This window comes from Aquarana catesbeiana, linkage group LG03 (assembly GCF_042186555.1).
Source record: "Aquarana catesbeiana isolate 2022-GZ linkage group LG03, ASM4218655v1, whole genome shotgun sequence".
Taxonomy (NCBI): domain Eukaryota; kingdom Metazoa; phylum Chordata; class Amphibia; order Anura; family Ranidae; genus Aquarana; species Aquarana catesbeiana.
Window position 1 is genome coordinate 166,480,717 of NC_133326.1, and position 12,740 is coordinate 166,493,456.

Below are 12,740 nucleotides of genomic sequence, written 5' to 3' on the forward strand. Positions count from 1 at the left end.
AACTGTTCCCACAATATTGGGAGCATGAAATTGTCTTGGTATGCTGACGCCTTAAGAGTTCCCTTCATTGGAACTAAGGGGCCAAGCCCAACTCCTGAAAAACAAGCCCACACCATAATCCCCCTCCACCAAATGATTTCAACCAGTGCACAAATCAAGTTCCATAAAGACATGGATGAGCTAGTTTGGGGTGGAGGAACTTGATTAGCCTGCAAGGAGTTCTGACCTTAACCCGGTGGAACACCCTTGGGATGACCTTCTCGTCTACATAAGTGCCTGACCTCACAAATGCGCTTCTGGAAGAATGGTCAAACATGCCCAATAGACACACTCCTAAACATTGTGGACAGCCTTCCCAGAATAGTTGAAGCTGTTATAGCTGCAAAAAAGTGATCCAACTAAATAATACCCTACGGACTAAGACTGGGATGCCATTAAAGTTCATGTGCATGTAAAGGCAGGCGTCCCAATACTTTTGGTAATATAGTGTGTCTCAATATATGCCCCTACAGGCCATACGTTTAGAATTAACCATGAATAATGGTCCTAGAATTATTGCTCTGATTCTGGCATGCATGACAATATGTAACATGTAAATGGCAATCGACATTTTCGTTCAGACTCCCCACGACACTAGCATTTACATTCATACGGGTGTGTATGTGGGGGGTATGCTTGGGTGTAACTTTTAAACTTTTTAAATCAGATTTACACATACTCCCAGCAGCTGCAGACATAGGGAGTTTGTGCAAACCCATTCCCCACTGCTGCCATGGCTGTAAGGCTTGGTGACAACCATGGAGGAACCATGGTTTTTACCCAGGCTGGTCAACAAATATGTCTTCTTTTTTCATCTTCATTAAATGGTAGGTGGAGGAAGGGTTGGCCCAAGGTGTAGGCAGAAGAGATTACCTCATAGGGTACAAAAAGGGCAAGGCCTGTAATTCTGCTAAAGTAGTTCACAGCTGATAGGGGTGGAGGGATAGCATTTTGACCTTTATGCCTTGGGTGCTAAAAGGCCCTGACGCAACACTGGGTGGAGAAATAAGTATTCTATATAAGGAAGATAACATGGTTTGTACTTCTAAAAGCTACAAGGACAATGCAGTCCTGGCAAGAAAAAAAGTATTTACAGTACTTGCTTAAAATGTTCTTTGCTCTCTTGCAGAGCTACCTGGAATGGTCAGATCTCCAGGATCATACACTATACCTGCACTCCTTAACACATCCTCTGGTTCTGCAGAGTAAATGGTAGTGGGAGTATTAAATGAGAAGTACAGCCAAAGCGTGTTTGGCTGTACTGCTCCTGTGCCTTACAGGAGTGCAGTTTGTTCTGCCCTCCTGTGACCCGTTTTCAGCAGACAGCAGGCTGAAGCCTGCTGTTGGCTGACATCACAAAGCCACACTGGGCTAGGGCAAGATCATGACAAAAGAATCGGAAACTGCCCACATGCCTGGACCGACACCCTGGCTCAGCCTCTCTGCAACCAGCTGAGAGCCTAGGCCAGCCGCTCCAGCCCAGCACTCCAGTGAGCTCTCTGCTCACAGAGCTCTGAGAATGGAGCAATAAGCGGTCTTTGATTGCTCAGTTCTCAGTCTTAGATCCCATACACACTATACAACTTTTGTTGTCTGATTTCCTTTAGATTTACCAAAACCATGTAGTGCAAGGGCCTGCCTGATTGCATACAAATTAAAAACTCTTAAAGCAGAGTTCCGCTTAAAAAAAAAATGAAAGTCAGCAGCTACAAATACTGCAGCTGCTGACTTTTAATAATTGGACACTTACCTGTCCCAGAGTCCAGCGATGCGGGGGAACGAAGCCCCGCTCCTCTCCCCCTCCTCTCTGCAGCGCCGGCATTGTCACTGTGGGCGCCCAGCTGTGGTTTCACAGCCGGGCACGCACTGCGCATGTGCGAGCCGCCTGGTATGATTTTTTTTCTTTTGCACTCTTTTGGTGGGAACTATAGGTGGCCTTGCTAAAGCTCATTGCAAACGTATGTTCTGCTGTTGTCACCCTCAGTAAGCCCACCATGAGCAATAACATGCTGCCGTTTTTTTGTTTATTTTTTGCAAAATAAAAAAATGACAATTGTTTATCATACACATTGCATTAGCAAGAATCAATATAATCAAGTTGGGATTTTGATTTACTTTATTACTATTAATATAATACATATTCTATTTTGTTTAATTGCACTGAGAAGGAAAGCCATTCTTCTTGCTTAGGTTTGGAGTTGTGGGGAATATCTATACCAAGTTTCTCTTTTAACACGTAAGTAGTAGTGGGCCAAGAGACTCACAATGCTTTAGATTGAAAACACTTCACAAGTTCATAAATGATGGAAAAGACTAAGGTGAGACTAAGACTCTGTAAAAGCACCATCATAAATGTAATCCCATAATATAAAAAAAATAATAAAACAAAGCCATTTCTCCTCCGTGAAATCCTAGATCCATATTTCATACACTGTAGGAGAACAAAATCCCAGCATGAATTGATTGTATTGTGAAACACAAAGGTTGCACACAGCAGAAGAATGCTACCGGTACACCCTGAGAAGTAATATTCAATACTGGCAGCCAGCATGGAGCATTTAAACAGCTGAATGTTTCAATGACATTTACAGCTACAATAAACCATTTCCAAAGGACAAGATTAAAAAACAAAATAATATATATAAGGATCAATATTGATGGGTATGACACAAATCTGAGATTTATGTCCAGCTCATCTAATTACTGCTGCTGCAATACAACGGGTCTAGCTTTTATTGAATGTATTGGAGTATGTGTAGCCCACAGCATTTGTCAGATAATCCTATGGATTTAAGAAAGATGAACTCCATTCCCTTCCAATTTCCTCTGCTGACAGCACAAAATAGCTCTGTTTGTGCCGCATGTCACTCTGGTTTGAAAAGGTCTCAGCACCAACCTCCTAATACAATGCGGTTGGTCGATAGACAAACCCAAAGTTATTGACTTTTTTTTTTTTTTGTAGTTTTTACAATAGTGCTTTATAAAAGACCACTGTGTAGATTTAAGGTTCATACAGCACTAACATTCAGAGTGTAGCAGCAAAGAAGATGGATTGGTATAGATTTAAGGGAATTTCATTCCTTTCGGGTGCAATTACCCTCCAGCAATATAGCCCTTCACAACCTATATGTTAAGCACAGATTAAGCCTAGGTTCACACTAAATGTGGGTTTGAAATCGTGTGAGTTCAGCTGAACTTGCATGATTTCAAACCAGCATTTCAGTCTGACTTTGGGAGACGATTTGAGAGAGATCTGTGTGGGTTCCTGCACAGATGCCTACTGAAATCGCCCCTGAAGTCTCCAAAAGTAGTGCAGGAACTACTTTTGTGAATTGGTGTGGCGCCCCAAATTGGGACAGTGCCTTGCCGACAATAGGCTTCAATTTGGCATGCTATTAAACTGATATATCAAATTGGCCAAATGTGAACATGGGCTAAAGGGACTCTCCCACAAAGCATCTGTATCACTAGGTTCTTCAAGTACCACATCCTAGTTGTGGATCAGTGAAATAATATAGCTTTATTGTCCCAAAACTAGTATATGTGGTAGTAAACTCTGTTTTATTACTTTTACCTACAGGTAAGCCTATAATAAAACTTACCTGTAGGTAAAATGAATATCTCCTAAAGGTGCACCATTTAGGAGATATACTAGCGAGCAGCAGCCGGTGATGTCACCGGCAATTTGTGCTCTGAAGGAACAGCATACCCGTGCTGTTCCTTCAGAGCTGTGTGCTGCGGCTGAGACTCCTGCGTGCATGTGCGGAGGTGACGTCATCATGGCTCCACCAGTCAGAAGGCCAAAGTCTGCAAACCCAGAAGGAAGACCAGGTGAAGATGGAAGCCTCTGCAGTGGTGCCAGCGCGCCGCTGGAGGGCTTCTTTTTAAGGTAAGTCTTTCATATTCATCAAAGTCTTTCATCAATTCTTTGATATTGCCTTGCAGGGTGAAACTTTTTTTTTTTTTTTTTTTACTTTACTACCACTTTAACGGCTGCTTCTATCAAAACCAAGTTACTCATAATTTTATACCTACTTTATTAATACAAAGGGTTGCAGTTATACAAAATTTGCATAGCTGCTTGTTTATGGACAACTACATGTAAATGCATTCTGTGCAAATAGGGCAAAATCTGTTCTCAAGCTATATTCTCTGCAGATCAAGAATGTGTGAATGGGTTAAATATTGCATTATGGGCACTAGATGATGCTGACTATCATAGGAAATACGTTTGCTCCTCATCTCCATCTAGTATGCATAATGTGGTATTTTCTACAGTCACACTTTTAATCTGCAGACATGAATTGTGTTCCTCCCCATATCATACAACTTCTAGCTTTCCATTTGTGTTGCGGTGACTGTTTCTATTTCAGAGACCTAGCCATTGTTTTGTTTGCTTATCACATGGATTGTAAAAGCAACCTTATTTAGATCCTCCAATCAGGATACACACCATAGACATTTGTTTGTTGTAGTAACAAATTAGTGTGCCTTATATTAGTCTTTATTATATTTATTTATTGTTACCAGACGGCATTCTCTCTTTTTCCTGGGACACAAATATGACTGTGTAGGAACCAAATAAGGTAAAAAAAAAAAAAAAAAAAAAAAAAAAAAAAGCAATATACGTGTACTGAACAATGTTTTGTAAATATTCTTTTGTGTGTAATGTTGGTTATTTGTGTTCATATCATATGTAAGTTGTGCATTATCTTGTAAATATCATGTAACCTACAGTTTGTATATTGCTGGTTGAACAACCTCTTTTGTCTAAAAATCCTTAGAACTAGGTGTCCATATGTAAATAATTTTATAGTGATTGGAATAGATTTCCTTTTTTTTTCGTTCCCCCTTTTCTCTCTCCCTGTCAGAGAAATAGTAGAAACCTTACCTGCCAGCATCGGCGCTTCCCAGTGCGCCTGCGCGGGAGAGTAGCGCTGCGGCGCATTAGAGTGCACGATATTGCGGGTCGGCGCTCGTGAGTACACGGTGCAGCGCAACAGCATGGGCACGCGCGTGCTACTGGGCGCACAGCGTGAGTCTCCCTGGCGGGCCTATAAAAAGCAGTCTTGTTTTTTGTCTCATTGCTGGTTTGTCTTTTCAGCTTCCAGTGTTCCTGTTTCCAAGTTTTGTTTACCTGTGGCTGCCTGCTGTGACCCGGATCGCCTTGACCATCTCTGAACTTCTCCTGCACTTGACCTCAGCCTGCCTTATGGACTTCTCTTCCTGCCTGATCCTTGTGTTTGACCCTCGGCCTGTTCTAAGGACTTTGCTATTGCCTGATCCCTGTGTTTGATCCTTGGCCTGTTCTAAAGGACTTCTCTTCTGCTTGATAATTGCGCAATACCCCGGCTTGTTTAAAGGACTCTCCCTCCACTGGACCACTGTGTTTGACCCTCCGCCTCCTCGTCAGACTTTGCTTCAGTTACCATCTCCAGATCAAGGTGTTAGAGCCTCGGCCGGGTTTTCTCATTGGTCCAGTGTCCTAGTCTTCTCTGCACGGTCCTTCTCTCTGCCAGAAGATCTTCATGCAAGCCTCTCCTACCTGCTGGCAACCGTGCCCCTCCGTGCCTGATACCTTCTGTGCCACCTCCAGGGGTATAGCGCACTCAGTTGCAAGGGGAGCTGCTCTCAGCATCTCAGCCCTGGTAAGTACCTGACAGTACAAACCAGCCATGAGCAAGACTGGCAGAGCTGGCTCTCCCCTCGAGGCGCCCTGTCAGCAGGTTTTAGCCCTTACTGAGGCTGTTTAGAGACTCCAAGATAGTTATTTTAAGATTGAAGGCCGCCTTCAACACCTGGCTACTTCTCCAAGCCTCTCAGATACCACATCAGCATCTGCCAGTGGGACATCTTCCCCTCAAAGTCAAGCCAGCCCAGCTCCTGCAGTGCTAATGACCCTCCCTGAACACAGGGTCCCCACTCCGGAACGTTTTTTTTCCAGGACCGGAAGAAGTACAGGGCGTTCAAAAATGCTTGTCTGTTGTATTTAGCCCTCCAACCCAGGACTTTTCATTCCGAGTCTGTGAAGGTGGGATTTGTCATCTCCTTACTATCTGACGAACCGCAATCTTGGGCTCACAACCTTCTGGAGCAGAAGAGCCCCCTTCTCAACTCAGTGGACACCTTCTTTGATTCGATGGCTCAACTATATGACGACCCACAGCGCGCTGCCATAGCCGAGTCCATCCTGCACACTCTGTCCCAGGGGAAGAGACCTGTGGAGGACTATACTGTGGAATTCCGAAAATGGTCTGGAGACACCAACTGGAATGAGGCCGCCCTCAAATACCAGTATCGCCAAGGTCTCTCAGAAACTCTAAGGGACGAACTGGTTCGGGTGCATACTCCTGCCTCCCTGGAAGACCTGATCCAACTAGCCACCAAACTTGACAGACGCTTACGGGACCGTCGCTCCGAGCGTTTCCAGTCCTCAAGACCTACCTGGATGTTGCCATGGGTGCCTCCCGTTCCTGCACCTTCTGCGGTTCCTTCCTCCTCCTCCTCTGACAGCGAGCCCATGCAACTTGGTTTAGTTCGGTCCCCACTCTCTCCCGATGAAAGACTTCACCGGCGCCAAGCCAACCTTTGCTTGTACTGTGGGGAAGCCGGTCACTTCTTATGCAACTGCCCAGTGAGACCTAGTAAGTACCATCCACAGTCTGCCATTAACTTCCAAGTTGCTAGCTCAAACCAATCTCACCTTGTCCTCCCGGGCTCATTGCAGGTGGCGGAAGAGGAGGTCCGGCTGCTGGCCATTGTTGACTCAGGAGCCTGCAGTTGCTTCCTGGATGCATCTCTAGACCAAAACCTGCACATCCCTCTACAAGCCAAGAAACAATGTCTGCAAATACATCTGGCAGATGGGTCCCTACCCTGCTCTGGGCCTGTCACTCAGGAAACTAAGCCTATTCTCACTTCCACAGACTCTGGCCATAAAGAATTTCTTCGCTTTGACATTATAAGTTCACCCATGTTTCCAATCATCCTGGGATATCCATGGTTGCAGGCCCATAATCCTCAGATCAATTGGAGCAAGAAAGAAATTCTCTTCTCCTCCGTGTATTGCTCTCAGCATGGCCTTTTGCCAAAATACAACAGAACTGCTCCCTGTCTTGCTATACAACCAGTACCAGATAACCTCCAGCATGTCCCCTCAGCATATCATGAATTTCTGGACATTTTTGATAAAAAGAAAGCTGACAGTTTGCCACCCCATCGGCCTTATGTTCGCCCTATCGATCTCCTACCCGGTTCCGAGATCCCCTTCGGCCGCATTTTTCCTCTGTCAGAGATTGAATTAGAAGCCCTTCACTCCTACATCGATGAGAATCTTGAAAAAGGATTCATCCATCCTTTTTCTTCCCCAGCTGGAGCAGGAATCTTCTCGTCGACAAAAAAGACGGATCCCTGAGGCCTTGTGTGGACTATAGGGAGCTTAATAAAATTACTATCAAGAACAGGTATCCGCTCCCTCTTATCCCTGAACTTTTCCAACGTCTCCGAACCACTCAAATATTTACCAAACTAGATCTCCGGGGAGCATACAATCTTGTTCGGATACATGATAGAGACAAGTGGAAGACAGCCTTCAGGTCCAGATTTGGACACTTTGAATATTTAGTGATGCCTTTTGGACTCTGAAACGTTCCGGCTACGTTTCAACATCTGGTCAACGACATCTTCCGTGAGTATCTGGATAACTTTGTAATTGTTTATCTTGATGACATCTTGATCTTCTCCACCACAGTAGAAGTACATCGTATCCATGTGAAGAAGGTGCTCTCGATCCTCAGAAAACATGGCCTATACTTGAAAGGGGAGAAATGTGAATTTGAGAAAGATACGATCCAGTTCCTCGGGTTTGTCATCTCTATAGGAGGGGTCGCAAAGGACCCCCAAAAAGATAAAGCCATTCAGGAATGGCCAGCCCCTTCAGATAAAAAGGGGATTCAGCGATTTGTTGGCTTTGCCAATTTTTATTGTAGATTCATTAAAGGGTTCTCATCCATCATCTCCCCCATCACCCAACTAACCCGTCAGCAGACTAGATTCCAATGGTCCCAGGAAGCTTTCAATGAACTAAAAAGACTTTTCATGTCGGCTCCCATTCTCCAAAATCCCAATCCAGTTTTGCCCTATGTGCTTGAAGTGGATGCCTTGGAGTTGGCAATGGGGGCAATCCTGTCCCAAAGAAGTGGCCAAAAAGCACTGCTTCGCCCGGTGGCCTTTGCCTCTCGTAAACTCAGCCCTCCGGAGAAAAATGATGATGTTGGGGACTGAGAGCTACTAGCTATAACATTTGCCTTGGAAGAGTGGAGATATTTGCTGGAGGGGGCATCCCAACCCATCATGATTTTTACGGACCACCGTAACCTGAAGTATCTCCGAACAGCCAAGTGCCTTAGACCTCGACAAGCCCATTAGGCCTTATTCTTCTCCAGGTTAAACTTCCATATCTCCTATCGACCTGGCTCTAAGAACGGTAAGGCGGACGCACTCTCCCGTATGTTCCCAGAAATCAATGAATCAACAGAACCTGGAACCATCCTATCTCCACACAACTTCCTTAGCCTTATTCAGCCCAATTTCAGATTGGCCATCAAACAGGCCTCCAGTCAATGTACTGGACCCGAAGTATCCTCCCTGGAAAAGAGAGACGGTTTATTATGGGCCCAAGACAAGGTATTCGTTCCTCCTCCCGTAAGACTTCAACTTTTGCAAACTTTTCATGACCACAAGCTGGCAGGACACTTCGGAATACAGAAAACCTCCGAGTTAATCAACCGCTCCTTCTGGTGGCCGGGTTGGAGACAAGACTGCAAAAATTATGTACAATTTTGTATTTCTTGCCAACGTAGTAAGGGATCAAACACCAAGGCATGGGGACTTTTAAGATCTTTGCCTGTTCCTCAACGTCGCTGGAAAGAGGTCACTATGGACTTTATCGTTGACCTGACCCCCTCTGAGAAGTTTACTACCATCCTAGTAGTTGTCGATCGCCTCTCAAAAATGGCACACTTTCTGCCCCTAATAGGCACTCCTTCTGCTTCAACTACTGCAAATATCTTTAAAAAGTAGTAGTAAGACTTCATGGTGTTCCTCACAACATTGTGTCAGACAGTGGAATTCAATTCACTTCAAAATTTTGGAAGGATCTGTGTAAGTCTCTGGAAATCAAAACCTCCCTCTCTTCTGCATATCATCCGCAAAGCAATGACCAGATGGAGAGGACTAATCAAACTCTAGAGCAATACTTCCGTTGTTTCTGCTCCTGTTCCCAAGAGCCTACAACAATTCCATACACTCTGCCATCAACCAAACACCTTTCTAGGCAAACTACGGCTTTCACCCTTCTTTCCTACCAGATTCCATCCCCGAAGTTGCTGCTCCTGCAGTACAGGATCTAATAAATTTTATCCAAACAAATTTCTTGTAGATTCAAGAAGCCATGAAGAAGGCCCAAAACAGCTACGAAGAATACTATAATAGAGGAAGAAGGAGTAACCCAAGTTTCAAAGTTGGAGATAAAGTGTGGCTATCTGCTATCAATCTCAAACTACCCTGCCCGTCACCTAAATTAGGCCCGAAGTTCATTGGTCCTTTTAAAATTAAGAGGGCAGTGAACCCTGTGGCTTTCGAACTGACCTTGCCCAGTTCTTACAGGATACACCCGGTGTTCCATGCTTTTTTACTAAAACCGGTCATCCCTAACACTTTCCCAGGAAGAGAAGAACTACCTCCTCCATCAATTGAGATTGAAGGAGAAGAGGAATTTGAAGGCAATAATAGACTGCATAAAAAGGGGGGGACGGGTACAGTACTTAGTTAAATGGAAGGGGTATCCCCCAGATTACAATTCTTGGGAACCTTCTAGCAATGTTCATGCCCCTCGCTTAGTGCAAGAATTTCACAGAAGACACCCAGGGATCCTGCCAGAGTAGCGCTGCGGCGCATACGAGTGCACAATATTGCGGGTCGGCGCACGAGAGTACACGGTGCGGCGCAATGGCGTGGGCACGCGTGTGCTACTGAGCGCACAGCGTGAGTCTCCCTGGCGGGGCCTATAAAAAGCAGTCTTGTTTCTTGTCTCATTGCTGGTTTGTCTTTTCAGCTTCCAGTGTGCCTGTTTCCAAGTTCTGTTTACCTGTGCCTGCCTGCTGTGACCCGGATTGTCTTCTTCTCCTGCACTCGACCTCAGCCTGCCTTACGGACTTCTTTTCCTGCCTGAACCCTGTGTTTGACCCTCGGCCTGTTCTAAGGACTTTGCTATTGCCTGATCCCTGTGTTTGATCCTCGGCCTGTTCTAAAGGACTTCTCTTCTGCTTGATAATTGTGCATGACCCCGGCTTGTTTAAAGGACTCTCCCTCCACTGGACAACTGTGTTTAACCCTCGGCCTCCTTGTCAGACTTTGCTTCAGTTACCATCTCCAGATCAAGGTGTTAGAGCCTCGGCCGGGTTTTCTCATTGGTCCAGTGTCCTAGTCTTCTCTACACGGTCCTTCTCTCTGCCAGATGATCTTCACGCAAGCCTCTCCTACCTGCTGACGACCCATGCCCCTCCGTGCCCGATACCTTCTGTGCCACCTCCAGGGGTATAGCACACTCAGTTGCAAGAGGAGCCACTCTCAGCATCTCGGCCCTGGTGAGTATCTGACACTCCCCCCCCCACTTTTTTTTGTGTGTATGGGTTTGAGGATGCATTGCTGTGTACTGTTCTAAATGTAACCTTTGAGAAAAGACAAGACGATAGTACTGAGTAAAATGCAGTACAGTGTGTTATGTTCTCTTACAGCAAGTTATTCAGTAGGAAAGCATACCTCAAAGTTGCGTTGTAAACATTTTTTTTCATTAGAAACTTATTAAAAAATTATAATCAACAGCCCTAGATCTAGTTCCTAGGTTTAGGACCTTAAAAGCCAATGAGCTATAATCAGAATTCTACTGATCATTACAGCCATGCAAACCTGCATCTCTTACATTTTCCTATACCTATAGTGGATCTAAATTCAATTGCAAGAATGTTATATAATCTTTAAAATGTTTATTTCATATCAAAAGTCAATTTCAATCTTTTTAAAGCTATAGCTTCTTTAAATTAACACCTGTTGAATCCACCTTGAAAGTCCTTGTTCAGGCACTTCCCTGGGTGACAAAGCTGTTTCTGTCTTCCAGTTGCTCACCTATGTTGTTACCCTTTTATGATGGCTGTCTCAACAGGTCTGGGTTGTCTATTCCTACCGGTTTTTGACTCCTGTGACTCAGCTGAGCAGGGGCAAAAGCTATGCACTACATTACAGGTTGGTTCATAATTTCTGGTGGTATACCAGCAAAGATTTTGTGCAAAAGATCACAATTTGTAAAGTTCACAAATCCAGAGGATTTGCCACAAACCCAAACCTAGTATCTAGGCTGGAGAACAGGGTACCACAACTTGGGATTTTGCTCAGTCATTCTAGGCCAAGTGGTAAAAAGATATTTCTGTGGACATCTTTATTTTAGTGCTGTTAGAGACTGAATGCGGAAAGCTGGAGGGGGTTATTTCAGTTCCAATTTAAAAGGAAACTACTAGTTTCTTTAACCTCTTGTCTACCAAGGTAGGTTTATAAATCTAGTGGTAGTCAAGGGGTTAAAACAAACTCATGGCTGCTGCTGCAGGCGTAATTAACAAGTAAAAAGGCGCAATGCTTGGATACCTCAAAATGACAATATGTATTCTATAAGAGTCCACTGGCAAATATGGGGGAAAGAAAATAGGTGAGTCTGTCAGGGCTGCCACCACAAGAACCAGAAGCAAGTTCCGGCAAAACTAGAGAACAAAAACAATTAGAGGGGCGCCTCTGAATATATATCAAGTAACAGTTTATTAATAAAAACAATATCCACTCACATGGAAGAACATAGAGTTGAGTTCAGGCACATCTCTAGGCTGATGAGGTGGGACTACAGGTTGCAGTCAGTCCGCTTCAGGCTTAGAGGGTGTAGTACATCAAACCACAATTCGGATGGTGTGGAACTACAGGTCACAGCAAGTCCCCCAAGTGCTGACTTGTACACTAGTGGCTTATGATGAAAAGTCCACTCAGTATGGGCAGATTCTCAATAAAAAGGGAAGGGGGAGCGAAAGGTTAAAATTATAGTTTGTATTTTATACGGCGTCAGGGCCGCGCTCTGGCTTCACTGTCCTCCTTCGGCTTCCGGGTATGATGGTGAACGGCCCTGGGGGAAGAATTCAAAATGAGACTTGGGAAGCAAATACAACGTGGCCCGAGCCGTGATGTCACTAACATCATCTGCTGCTGCAGGCATAAGCCTGGTATTGTTTTTTTAGTTGAATCCCAGCTGTCAAGTCTAGGAGGCCACAATCACTTTTAGGGGACTCAAAAGGTGCTGCCAGCCCCACCCTTCGGCTGATCATAGTGCTGCCCAGTTCCGCCAGGGAACACGAGACCATGGTAATTGCACTTATTCCTGAGAGCAGGAGGAAATTGGGAAATCTCTTCTCACCAATTTCCTTGGTGTCTAATGAACTCAGAAATTACAATTATTATGTCATTTTCAGGTTGAGAGCTGTCTACTGTAGCCAGGGAAGCAGCTAATCAAGCACAATCTTTGTTTGATTAGCTGCAGCGTGGGTCAGGGAAGACTTTTGAGGTTTAATAGGCCCCTGACGTCTCCATAAAGAGGACCTGTTACCCGC